This window comes from Herpailurus yagouaroundi, unplaced genomic scaffold (assembly GCF_014898765.1).
Source record: "Herpailurus yagouaroundi ecotype Mexico unplaced genomic scaffold, PumYag 187, whole genome shotgun sequence".
Classification (NCBI taxonomy): Eukaryota; Metazoa; Chordata; class Mammalia; order Carnivora; family Felidae; genus Herpailurus; species Herpailurus yagouaroundi.
Window position 1 is genome coordinate 12,251,001 of NW_024412418.1, and position 12,978 is coordinate 12,263,978.

General features: G+C 36.1%; 1 protein-coding gene across 5 annotated transcripts in view; it reads left to right on the forward strand.

Moving 5' to 3' along the window:
* Positions 1 to 12,978, forward strand: part of LRRC4C (leucine rich repeat containing 4C) — a 1,211,302-nt gene that overhangs the window by 563,602 nt on the left and 634,722 nt on the right. The window contains exon 1 of one of the 5 annotated variants that reach the window (XM_040495409.1): positions 2,712 to 2,801. The exons of the other annotated variants lie outside the window; for them this stretch is intronic. The gene's annotated coding sequence lies outside the window, so the exon portion shown is untranslated. Of the gene's footprint in view, positions 1 to 2,711; positions 2,802 to 12,978 lie in introns of those variants that run through there. 5 annotated transcript variants of the gene reach the window in all.

Below are 12,978 nucleotides of genomic sequence, written 5' to 3' on the forward strand. Positions count from 1 at the left end.
GCAGAAACTAGGATGAAGGAAGGAAGGATTCCCTTCAGGTTTCAGAAGGACCATGGCCCCACTGACACTTTGATTTCTGACTTCTCACCTTTAGACCTATGAGACGATACATTTTTATTAAGTCGCCCAGTTTGTGTGTATGTGTGTGTGTGTGTGTGTGTGTGTGTGTGTGTGTGTTAAGGGCAGCTCTAAGAAACTAATAACATTCATGTTCCCTTCTGCTCTCAGCCTCTGGCAACTATCAATGTGGATATATCTGTTCTGGATATTTCATGTAAAAGGAATCATGGCCCTTTTCATCTGATTCCTTTCATGTAGCAATGTTTTTGAGGTCCATTTACATTGTTCATGTGCCAGAACTTTGTTCCTTTTTATGGGTAATATTCCATAGTGTAGGTCTCTCACGATTTGTTTATTCATTCGTGTGCTGATGGATATTTGGGTTGTTTCCACGTCTGGGCTGTAGTGAGTAGTTCTGTTATGAATATTTGTATACACATTTTTGGAGGTTGTTTTGTTTGTTTTCTTTCCTTTTTCACTACCTATTTTCAATTATCTGGGGCAAATACCTCAGGGAGGAATTACCAGATCATATGGTAATTTCATTCTCCTATTTCTGAGGATGCATAGGATATTATTTGTAATTTTTCTCGGAACATGATTTTATAAATAAGCTTCATATTTCATTTACATTCTCTTCATAACTATAATTTTACTAAATATCCATAAAATAGTAATGTAACCAGCCTTTCCTGAGTTTTTACTCTATGCTGGATGTCCTATATATAAAACTAGCAGCCTTTCCAGCATCAGTCTCCTTTTATCATTACGCAGCTCAATGAATCAGTCACCACTGTTCTCTCCATTCAGCAGATGAGAGTTTGAGAGTTAGAAAGTATTCATAAACTGACTCAGGTTTCTCACCAATGTGGTGGCGGAGCTAGGATTCAAAACTCTGGTCTTGGGCTCTAAATGCTATGTTCTTGCTTATTACACTGCGTTCTAAATACCCACCTTACTGATATACCATGGGTTAATAAGCAATTCCCCACTAAACTTGTTTCCAGTGGTTTGTTATGTTCTGTGTCCCTGCAGGAAGTAGCCTCTTCTGGAATCTATTTTGCTGCTCTCCATCTTTTGCCCTCTCGATAAATTATGAAGAATGGAATTATGGGGTCAGAGGGTTTAATTCTTAGGCATCTTGCCTTGTTGCACTCTAGAAGAATTTAAATAATTTAACAGTTATCATCCACGTGTCTTGAACTTTTTTAGTGGAAATTGCCTGGGTCTATTTAGTGTGGTTGCACTCTCCCTATCCCTGAACACTGATTTTTGTTAGCAAAAGCTTAGTGCTAGTAAGGCCATGGGTTTTATACATTAAAGCACATATTTGTATACAGAATAGCTGTCCATTCTCAACCTGTTTATTTATGTTATTTGTTCTAGTATATAGAGCAAGGTTACATAGTGGGTTAAGACAAAATCATGCTATTTCTTAAAAAAGAAATCAACTTCTTATTGCTCCTATTTTCAAGGATATTCTTAGCATATGATCCCTTCTTCAACACCACAGGCTTTGGACCAGTTCTATCCAATAGAACTTTCTGTAATGATGGAAAGATTTTATAATTTTGCACTAGCAAATACAGTATCTGCTGGCCATATGGGACTATTGAGCAGTTGAAATGTGGCTAAAGTTACTGAGGAATTAAATTTTTCATTTTTTTTAATTTAAATATGACCTGGATAATAGCTGATAATGTAGCTTTTGACTTTTCCTGTTCTATTAAGACTCATTTGTTCTTGTAAGCTGGCTTCATCATGGTTCCAGCCTAGTTAAGTATGTGTATTCCTAAAATGAAATCCACATTTTTGTTTTATGGGTAGCAATTCTTTAGGTTTCCTTTATTGTGGTGCCATAACCTGCAACTAGATTAAAAAAAAAAAGGGATGTTGTAAACAAATAATACTAATATAAAATTTTTCATTGCATTTTAAGACTTTGTGTTTGCAACATTTAAACAAATGGATAAATTTGATGGATAACTGAATCACAGAAAACCTGAGTTTTAGCTCTAGTCCTTTCACCTCCCAGAGATCACCCTTCACACCTTTGTTTTTAAGCCTCATCTGCAAAGTGAACAGTTTGGTCTGGATACTCGATTAGATATCTCCGATTTGAGCATCCCTTTTTCTTCATCCCCCCTGTGGTCATCATATGGTGTGTACCTTCCATCTTCATCCTAGGAAAGTCCCATTCTCTAAATCTCTGTTCTCTTGAGGACGACATAGATACTAAGCTGTGGCTCTCAGCTCCAGTTACTGGGACAGCTGTTTTCTGTACTCAGTTCCTGTGCTGAGTAAAGGAAGACAAGCTCATCTTGATCACATACTTTATGGAACATTGCAGGATGAAACAATTTCATTGAAACATCTGAATCAATTAGGAAAAATGGTTTGTGTTTTATTTTGTTTACTCCCTTAAGCAAAAGGAAAAAAAAATGTTGCTTTTGAAATGTCAATGCCACGAATATTCCATCTTACACATTTTAATTCTGTTAGAAGACATGTTCAACCAAGGCTGTAAGCAGAATATCTTTCATAAGGAAAATTAAGTATTAAAATATATAAATGTATTAAACAGTCTCGGCTAATTCCAGAAGCACAGGATGAAATGTGTTTTAAAAATGTTCCTTCCGGACAAAGGAAACATGGCCAACTGGTCTCTCTTTCCCAAGAATGAATATTACGACACATCCAGTATCTGCACTGCATTTTAGATGTTCAACATGAAGCTGTAGGTAAGGCTTTGACGTGGACTACAAATCTGTATCTAGTTAGAATAATTTCTACCAAAGAATTTTCTTTCATGTAACTATATATCCAGAATGTTTCAAAAACAAAGTGATTTCTAGACTGCTTGCATTTTCCTAGAATTTTAAGAATTCACACCCTACAGACTTCATGAAGTTCTCTTTAAGCCCACGTTTTAACATACAGGAATGGATGGCTCCCACATATTTTGGAGTAGAGGTTTCAGTATAAACTGGAGATATGATACTCTTTGTGACTGGACTATTAGCCAGAGAAAGACTAAGTGAAAAAATAAAGAACTGTTTTTCTTCCTGTACTTTTATCTACCTAATGTGGAAAAAAAACCCGTGAAGTAAATAAATAATAATATAAAATAAAAATATAATATAAAATGTGCTAAAACAACATCGTATCATAAAACCAAAATAAAAAATAAATAAATGTTGAAAAAAAAAATTAAAAAAAAAAAACCAAAATAAATAAGACTATCCCGAGTCTGGGTATTAACATTGTAAAATGAGATTCATAGCTATAGATCCTGTAATCAGTTTATGTTTTGTACTTATAAATTGAGTGTGTTTGTTTGTTTTTAATGATTCATTCAAATAAGTTCTTCAGCCAAACCAGGAAGGTATATGCATGGTGGCCACACCCAATTTACAACTTCACTTTTATACTGAGGCAGGTAACTGTGAAATGTCTTTTGAAAAACCTGTCGGCTGACACCATATTCTATAGTTACACCTATGCAAAATTCATAAAAATAAAGGTTGTGTTAATTAATGCCCCATGGAGATTTTAAAACATTACTTCCCTATCATTGGTTAGTTTAATGCTGTGAAATAATCCTAAAACACACATCTCAGAAAGGCCCCAAGCAACACTATGCATAACAAGTGTGCCCGCTGCTTATGGGTGGTGAGTTGATTAACTTGCTATTAAAATGCAGAATAAAAATTGGATCTTCACTGTGCCCTTTCAGTTACTATTGTAAAGGTAGGGAAGGCATAAGGGATGAATAATAGACCTAATAAGGAAACATTTCATTGGGTTTTTCATTATAGTAAAAACATCTCAGTGGAGAGATAAAACGCATTTACTAAATTCACCAGAATGGAGATGTGATTGTTGGAACAGTTTAGGTACTTTATAATTCATTTTGCACTAATCTCTTTTTTGAAATCTGAGCACAAGGAAGAAAAGAAATACTTACTTTCATAATACAGTTGGAGGACACAGAAAATGGTCTTTATTTCCAGACATTTTGGATTATGAGTTTTATTCTGACAATCATTTTGAGCAGAGAAATGGAAGTATCAACTATTAAAAGGAAATTAACTCCCAGATTGCAATTACAGCATTAACTTTAGTTAGTATGTCAATAGGGAAAAATCATTTTCTACATATCTGTCTTAGGATGTGTCTTTTTTACACTCAGCCAATTCAGCTCTTGCCTTCAAATGTGGAAATGATCAATGGTTGTTTTATCAAGGCTGAAAGTGTCATGTGACTGACCAGTCACCCTAATAACAGAAAATATATAAACTCAGTCTCTACTTGATTAGACTTTTTCATTAACTAATTCTATGTTTGGTCACACAAAAATATTTAGAAGGTTTATAATATTGCTTTTTTGTCATATAGAGCAACAAAGCTATGCTGGGAAACAAGAAGTGTTTGAAAAGAGTATTACACCTATTCCTACCTAAGAGCTTTATAGCTGTCGGGGAATAATGACAAAGAAATAGTCTCCAATATTATGGATAACACAGGCTAAGATACAGTGAGGATCTAAACTAAACTCTCCTGCCCTCATGGGTTTGGTAACTAGGCAGATGATAGAAATGCAGCTCTGGTCTCCAGACAGGGCTCTTCTCTTTTGAACAGACCCAGAAACAATGCCAGCTGTTTTGGGTAAGGTGTTGTAAGAGCCTGGGGTGATGGGAAACTTTCACCCCCGTTAGAATCTATTTCACAGCCCTCCCTTGTCAGGAAACTGAGATTAAACATCAGTGGATTAATTCCAAAATGTTAGTGCTTCTTGGCTCCATGAAGAAAGAGTTGGGACAATTGACTGCCCTTTAATCAAATACTGATGATATTTGGATAAATATCTGCAACTCCCTGAGAACAGTCCTCTTTCCTTTAAGCCACGGCGTTCCAAGGAAGGTATAGTTTAAGAAGCAGAGTAGTGTGGGGATGAGAGATGGTATTTTGAGACACTTAGTTTGTAGTAGAGCCCCTCCCTAAGGAATGTGATTGAGGCCTCCTCAGAACAAAGGAAGACAGTGTGCAACGTGACCCAATCAACTTTTAGACACTTATGTGTAGGTCTGACATAACTCTGTAACTTGGACTATGTCCAATCCGACTACGTGTCACTGTATATAGGAGATGAAAAAAGTAGAAACTGCATAAAAAGCTACACCCTGCTGCACTTGGGGCTCATTTTTTCGGCTACGGACCCACTGAACACATGCCGGCATGACAAATAAAGTTGCTTCCTGGACAAAGAAAGCCTTGGTGTCCTGTCTCTGTGTGAGAATACTGCTACAAGTCAAGAGATTGCTCCAGAGAAATGAGGAAAACAGCAGAGCGATGTGCAGAGGCCAATCTACACATAGAATGGTACATCTGATTGCTGCACAAAATCACCTTAGGTAGTTTTGCTTCAGTTGTGATATTCTTGATTTCTCCTCCAGTTAATGTTGAGTTGGTGGTGTAGGCATGGACTGACCTAAGCAGCCTTGGACAGAATAGTCAAATCCATCAAATGTGTCTTCCACACCTTCCTGCTATTTGTTTTTTTTTTTTTTCCTGCCCAGCTATCATCTCCATGTCTGGTTGTTATGATACCCTTAAATTTTATATCATGGCAACTGACTCCGTTTCTCACTCCCAAGTTAGTGTCCTTTCTTCCATACCACAACTCACCCTGTTCATTCTTCTGATCGTTGCCAAGAACTCAAAATTGGTTTAATAAGCTAATTCTACATGGGTTTTGAATGATATCCACTGCCTAATTTCTTAATGATCCCAGAGTTGTTCATAATTTAAAATAGGTCAATGGACAATCCAAATGATCCTTGCCTTTATCTTTTCTTGTTTTTGACTTTTTGGAACTTTCTGAATATTTCTGAATGATGGTAAAACTTTGGGGAGTAATTTTCAGATGTACTGAAGTTTGTTTTTGTCTTTGTTTTTTTTTTTTTTCCCTACAGTTCAGGTCAAAGAATGTGATAGTGCTCAACTGTTTAAAGCAAAGATTGCAAAACAAACAAACAAGCAAACAAATCAAATCTTGATGCAGCTGTTACCATTTTATGTTTCCATGTCAGGTGTCATTTATCCATCTCACACTCATCCCCTCTGAATTCTGATAAGGTCTTAGAATCCTTCTCAAATTAGCCTTTCAGGTAACCACTAGTGGATCATCATCAGCTGCTACCGTATTTATAGTGGTGTGTGTGTGTGTGTGTGTGTGTGTGTGTGTGTGTGTGTGTAGTTGAGAAGTTGAGGCAAATAAATGTACCTCTGTATTCCCACTCACTTTTTCCTTTAACTAAGACCTAACATTACAACCAACTGCTACATCAACTTTATCATAGAGAGATTTTTAAGATGAAGCTAACTATATGGATATGATTTGAATTTCAGGATACTGCTTTATTGACAGAATAGAACAGAATGGATATTGATCTATGACTGAGGCAGAATGAAATGTTATGAAATGTGCCTTTGAATGACTTGTTCACTTCTCCATCCCGTTGATCAACAGAATGGTGCATAGTGTATTAGTATACTTGATATATTAGCTCATGCCAGCTTTTCTTCAAGTCCATCTCATTTAAGACACCTATATTTACTCCTTAAGCTATTCAAAATGAAAATTCAGTTAACATCGGGGCGCCTGGGTGGCTCAGTTTTTTGAGTGTTGTACTTTAGCTCAGGTCATGATCTTGCAGTTGGCAGGTTTGAGCCCTGCATTAGGCCCTCTGCTGTCAGAGCCAAGCCTGGTTTGGATCCTCAGTCTCCCTCTCTCTCTGCCCCTCCCCCGCTTGTGCTCTTTTTTTTTCTCTCTTTCAAAAATAAACATAGAAAGAAAGAAAGAAAGAACTTAGAAATTCAGTTACCATATATATTTTTAAGTACTTCCAATTCATTATGATCTCAGTTTTCAGTTGGTACCAGAAAATTTCAATTCTGGCCTCACTATATTTAACTGAAGATACTAAATGAAAAATGATGTATGAGAATGTGGAATAGTTTTACTCCTATTAATTATGGTATCACATTGATGTTCTTGATTGATGTCAGCTCATGAGGACATCTCTCCTTTAATTTTTATCATAAAATACTTTTATTATTTTTAGGTCAAATAAGCCTTCTCCCCAGTTAGATCATATCTAACTAAGCCTTAAAGGGTTAATGTGTACACATACATGAAAAACAAAACAAAAGGAACTTAAATCATATTTATTGAATTTCTCTTTTAGGTCACAATGCTAAACATATTAATATTATTTCATATTATCTCACTTAATTTTAATTTATTTTATTTTTTTATTTTTAATGTTTATTTTTGGGAGAGAGACAGAGCATGAGCAGGGGAGGGGCAGAGAGAGAGGGAGAGAGGGAGACACAGAACAGGAAGCAGGCTCCAGGCTCTGAGCTGTCAGCACAGAGCCCCACGCAGGACTCTAACTCACAGACCGGGAGATCATGACCTGAGCCAAAGTTGGATGCTTAACCAACTGAGCCACCCAGAAGCCCCAACTTTTATTTTAAACATTTTTGGACTCACATTGTCCCAGTTTACAGATGGATAATTGATGGTTTAAAGAGGTTTTAAATTACATGTATGAGGCCACAATCCAGTACATGAAGGGAGTAGTGTGAAACTGAGACCTGACTTTCTCCAAAGACCAATCAATAAGCACAGATCTTAGGGGTGCCTGGGTGGCTCAGTAGATTAAGCTGCTGACTGCGACTCAGGTCATGATCTCACAGTTAGTGATTTTGAGCCCTGTGTGGGGCTCTGTGCTGACAGTTCAGAGCCTGGAGCCTACTTCAGAATCCCCCTCTCCCTATGTCCCTCCCTCGCTTGCTTGCTCTCTCTCTCCCCCCCACTCCATCTCAAAAGTAAATAAACATTTTTAAAATTAGAAAAAAGTAAGTACCAATCTTAGAATACATATTTTCAACTCGCCAGGGTCCTCAGGTTGTATGATACTTAAGTACTGTTATAGTATGTAAGTACCATTTAGAAGTGGGAAGTTTCCTAAGAGATTGTAGTGGATAAAATGAATCACTTTTTTATATTAGTCTGTTTGCAAAAGCAGTTAACAGAAAATTGTGATCAAAGACTAAAATTCTAGTGATAGATCTGGCTTCAGGATTGGTTGATCCAGTGGTTCAATCATATCAAGACATATGTCTAATCTATTTTTCTTTGGATTGCCTTTTTTTTTTAAATTTTTTTAACGTTTATTTATTTTTGAGACAGAGAGAGACAGAGCATGAACAGGGGAGGGGCAGAGAGAGAGGGAGACACAGAATCTGAAACAGGCTCCAGGCTCTGTGCTGTCAGCACAGAGCCCGACGCGGGGCTTGAACTCACGGACCGTGAGATCATGACCTGAGCCGAAGTCGGACGCTTAACCGACCAAGCCACCCAGGCACCCCTTGGATTGCCTTTTATACTCAGATCATTAGTAAGATGACTATAGCACTTCCAGATCTTCCAAGAGTCAGTGGAAAGGGAGGGAGCATTTTTTTTTTCATTACTCATTTGTTTGTTTCAGGAATATGGAATGATCCCTAGCAGATAATCCCACCTTGCCTCATTATTCAAGTTATATCACATTTCTATTCCTCTACCAATCATTGAAATGGAAATTAGATTGCTGTGTTTTCTTTAGAGCAAGCAATCAAGATTTAAACAAATAAATGTTGCAGAATCAACCATACGTTTGCAAAAACACAGCTTTCTCCATGCCACAGATCTTTTAAGGGCCATTTCATCTCTCTGCAGAATACAGGGTAATTCACTCTTTGGCAAAGAAAAAAAAAGTCATGAGCACTAATGGTAAGTCTTGGTGTTTATCTTGTGTTTTAAAAATTTATGGGTTCAAAAATTGTTACATTTTTCTTTGCTTATTCAATTTCACTACTTATGTAAAGCTCCTCATACTTCTAAACACTCAGTTATCTCAGCTATCAAAAGGAGATTAAAATATGGTATTTAGAGTGAGACATATGAAATTGCTAATATTTTACTATATTGAACTTGCAAATACAGCAATTTAAAATGGCTAATATGTGAACACCAACACTTAAGTGAGATAAATACTTGAGTGTAGTGCTTGGCAAACAGCTCTTATGGAGTGAATGGCTTAAGAATCTTCATAAACTTATTCTAATAGTTGCATGTAGCTTTACCAATGAGAGCAAATTCCTTAGCTTTAAGGAAAGCTTTAAAGTAGTTGAAGGTAGAGGGTAGAAAAAGGCCTTTGCCCTTTAATTGATAGAAAAATTGCAATTCAGCCTAGAAAGAATCCACCACTAATTTATTAATTAACTTGGGTGTTTGGAAAATTGTTGACAATAATAATGCCTAAGGCCAGGTGAAAATAGGGTGGTGTTAACAAATGTCAACTAATTGGGAGGCATATAGTATAGGGAATAGAAAAATGATTCCAAGGAAAGGGATCTTAGAATCCCTGGGATGGGAGATATTCCCAGACAACTGTCTGGGATATAGGATTGCTGAAAGCAAAGGGCTAAGAGAAAGTCCAAACTTCCAAGAAAAAAGCAAGAGAATAAAGTAGTCCAGAAAGGCCAGTTGGCCTTCTTAATGGGGGTAAATATAGGTGGTAGTCAGCAATGTGGCTACTATACTATCCTGGAGTCAGTTTGCCCCAGGCAAATAGTTCTTGAACAGTTAGAATCACCTGGAGTGCATGTTAAAACTGATGGCTGGACTTCATCCATTGAGCTGCAGATTCATTTGGTGTGAATGGAGCCCAAGAATTTGGATTTCCAAGAAATCTCTACTTTATTGCAATGTTTCTGATTGAGAATCACTTTTCTACCATTTGACTAGATTGTAAGGTAGCAAAATAAAATTATTTTTTATCTGAACAAATCAGTGCATCAAGAGCTGAAGATAGTGGGATCTTACTGCTATATATGAGGACATCCTGCAGACTATGAAGAGCAGTTGCTTGGACATGAGGACATCCATATTAGGTATGGTACATGAGGCTGAACTAAGCGGGACAGAGTTGCAATGTTCAAAGTCCAACATTGAAATCTGGAAACTGAGTCAATGCATTTGACTTATAGTGTGCCCAAAGGCAAACAGTGGTAACTGGTAACAAAGTAGTAACATCAAGAATTGTAGTCCAACCACATAATAACCTTAGATGGTGAAGCACAAGGCAGGGTTAGTGATTTACAATGTAAGTCTGAACAAGTTCAAGAGACATTACCTGACAGCAGCGTATATATAGTGCCAGACAAGGGAAATGGAGCAAGAACAGAAACATGCCAGTAAGAGAAGAGGATATATTTGTATCCTATGCTGCGAGCAAGAAATGAGAGGCTAGAGTATAGTTGACAGAGGACTGAGTTAATTATCTACACCTATCCTCTAATATGGCTAAATCAGTGTTTACTATGCACATGCCCTCTGTTTAGCAATCTTGGTTCATTTAGACTAAGAGACAACAATGTTTTTGCAAAACTTTATCATCTCCAGTGTTTTTATTGACTCCTAGACTGTTTTAGTCTGCTCTCTGCTTAGGCTGACATGACAAAATACTCCAGACTGGGTGGCTTAAACAATAAAAATTTATTTCTTACAGTTTTGAAACATGGCAGCCCAAGATGAAAGTGCTGGTAGGGTAGATTTCATTCTGAGGCATCTTCTCTTGTTTGTATGTGGCTGCGATCTTGTTATGTGCGAACAGGATCTCTACTTTCATGTTAGTAGGGAAAGAGGGAAGTAGAATAAGCTCCCTGGTATCTCTTTTTATAAGGACAATAATCCTATCAAATCAAGGGCCCACATTTATGACCTCATTAATTACTTCCTTAGAGGCCCCACCTCTAGATACAACCAACCTGGGAGTTAGGGAATCAACATATGAATTCAGGGCGGGAGGGTACACTAACATCAGTCTGTTACACAGACTATGGATAAACAGAAGAAAAGTTTTATCACACAAAGACTAGGACTGAAACTAAAAATGATATAAACTGTGCCATAAATCCCATACACAAAGTGTATACTGATTTTGACTTAGAGATTAGGAAGATCACTCTATTTCCTTTTCTTGAGAGAGACAAACTGGGTTCGAAATTCAACTAGAAAACATTTAAAAGTTTAGAAATAATATTTTAAACATATAGAGTCATCTAGATGTAACAAATATTTACTTTCAAACCATATCGATCATTAATATATATTGTTATATTTTCTTAGTTCAGATGACTCCTATACATAATCAGTGTAAACAAAACCAGCTATCTGTTCCTGTGAAAGTGGGAATGTTGTTTGTGGCCTTATCCTACCCATTAATTCTAATAAGGAGAAAAGAATTTGATTCACAAGTGGTTGATAGAAGAGATGAGTCTCTTTGATTCCCAAAGCATGTACGTAAACTAAGTCACTAATATTAAGAAAGTGCAGCAAAATATATCTAATTTTTTTTTATTTTCCCTCACTGTTCTTTATTTATAAAGCCTTAACCTGAAAGTGAATTCTTTTCTAAAACTTCCTAATCTTTTGATTTTTAAGTCAAAACTGAGCTCAAAAGAAGAGAAATTTGATTTGACTAAAAAGAGAAATAGCAAACAATCAAAATTTATTTACCAGTTCAAGGAAATCAGAAGCAGTGGTATATCACCAGATGGTAAATGGATTAGTGTTACCTCTAATGGTGTTTACTATTTTCAACTCAATGTTATTCACAATTTTTATGTTATTTGGATTTTCCACTATTTCATTTATTGCAAAAATTCATTACGCAGAACTCTAAAATCTGCCTTTTATATTCTATTCCTTTCAATGCCGATTTATAAGAGTGCTGACAAATCAGGTTTGCAGTTAAAGCAGTGCGTATTGGAGTAGATTATACAATCAAATACCTGGTAGTAAAATAAAGAAATATAAATAACATTGGTAGAATGAAGGCTGGGGGTTTGGGAGATGTACTGAGTAATAAATGGAAACACATATCAGTGTTCATCTATCTTTTGATATATATTTAAATGTGTTTTGCTTTTACAAGTGAGTTTGCTGTCTCACTACTACTGTGTTGATTATTGTCACTGTAATATCATCCCTAGGGTTTTATCACTTTATGCACTTTAAATGTTGATAGAAGTGATTTAGGTACATATATTTTAAGTTTTGGGCACTCTTTGGAAATTTTAGTTCCTGTGTAAAGTGTTTTTTACACTTTACTTCCCCCTCCCCCAACCCGGAGTCAGCTACTTTCTATTCTTATTTTATGCCTATTACAGAAAAAAAAAAAAATCAAAATAGCTTTGTGGATACCAGTGACTTACACTAAATAGTAAGTTTTAACAATTTTGTATCACTTTTTAGTGATCTTCTGCTAAAGTATTAATTGTTTTTTAATATTTTAAAACCAATTTTGAATTTTTATATTTCAATATGTCTCTCAATGTGCTTTACTATCAAAATAAGTAGGTTCACAGATAGACTTGATGTGGAATGTAAAATGAAGAGAAGAAAAGTTGTTGTGATTATTTCTTATTGTTGTTGTTTTGCCTAAACTCCTTGAAAGAAGAAAATTGCCATTTACTGAAATAGGGACTATCAGTTTGGGAGAAAGAAAAATGAATCACAGTATATTTGTTTTAGGGTGTTGGGATATTTCTCTAAATAGTCTATCAACTATGTGAGAACCAGTCATGATTTTTACTAGATGTTTCAAAAATTTTGATTTGGAAATGGAAATTTTTTAAGAGAATTGGAGAATAGGTACCATCAGAAGAATGTTTTCCTCTTCAACAGTGGGCATATGTCCAAGCTTCTCTTAAATTTTTTTTTTCAACGTTTATTTATTTTTTGGGACAGAGAGAGACAGAGCATGAACGGGGGAGGGGCAGAGAGAGAGGGAGACACAGAAT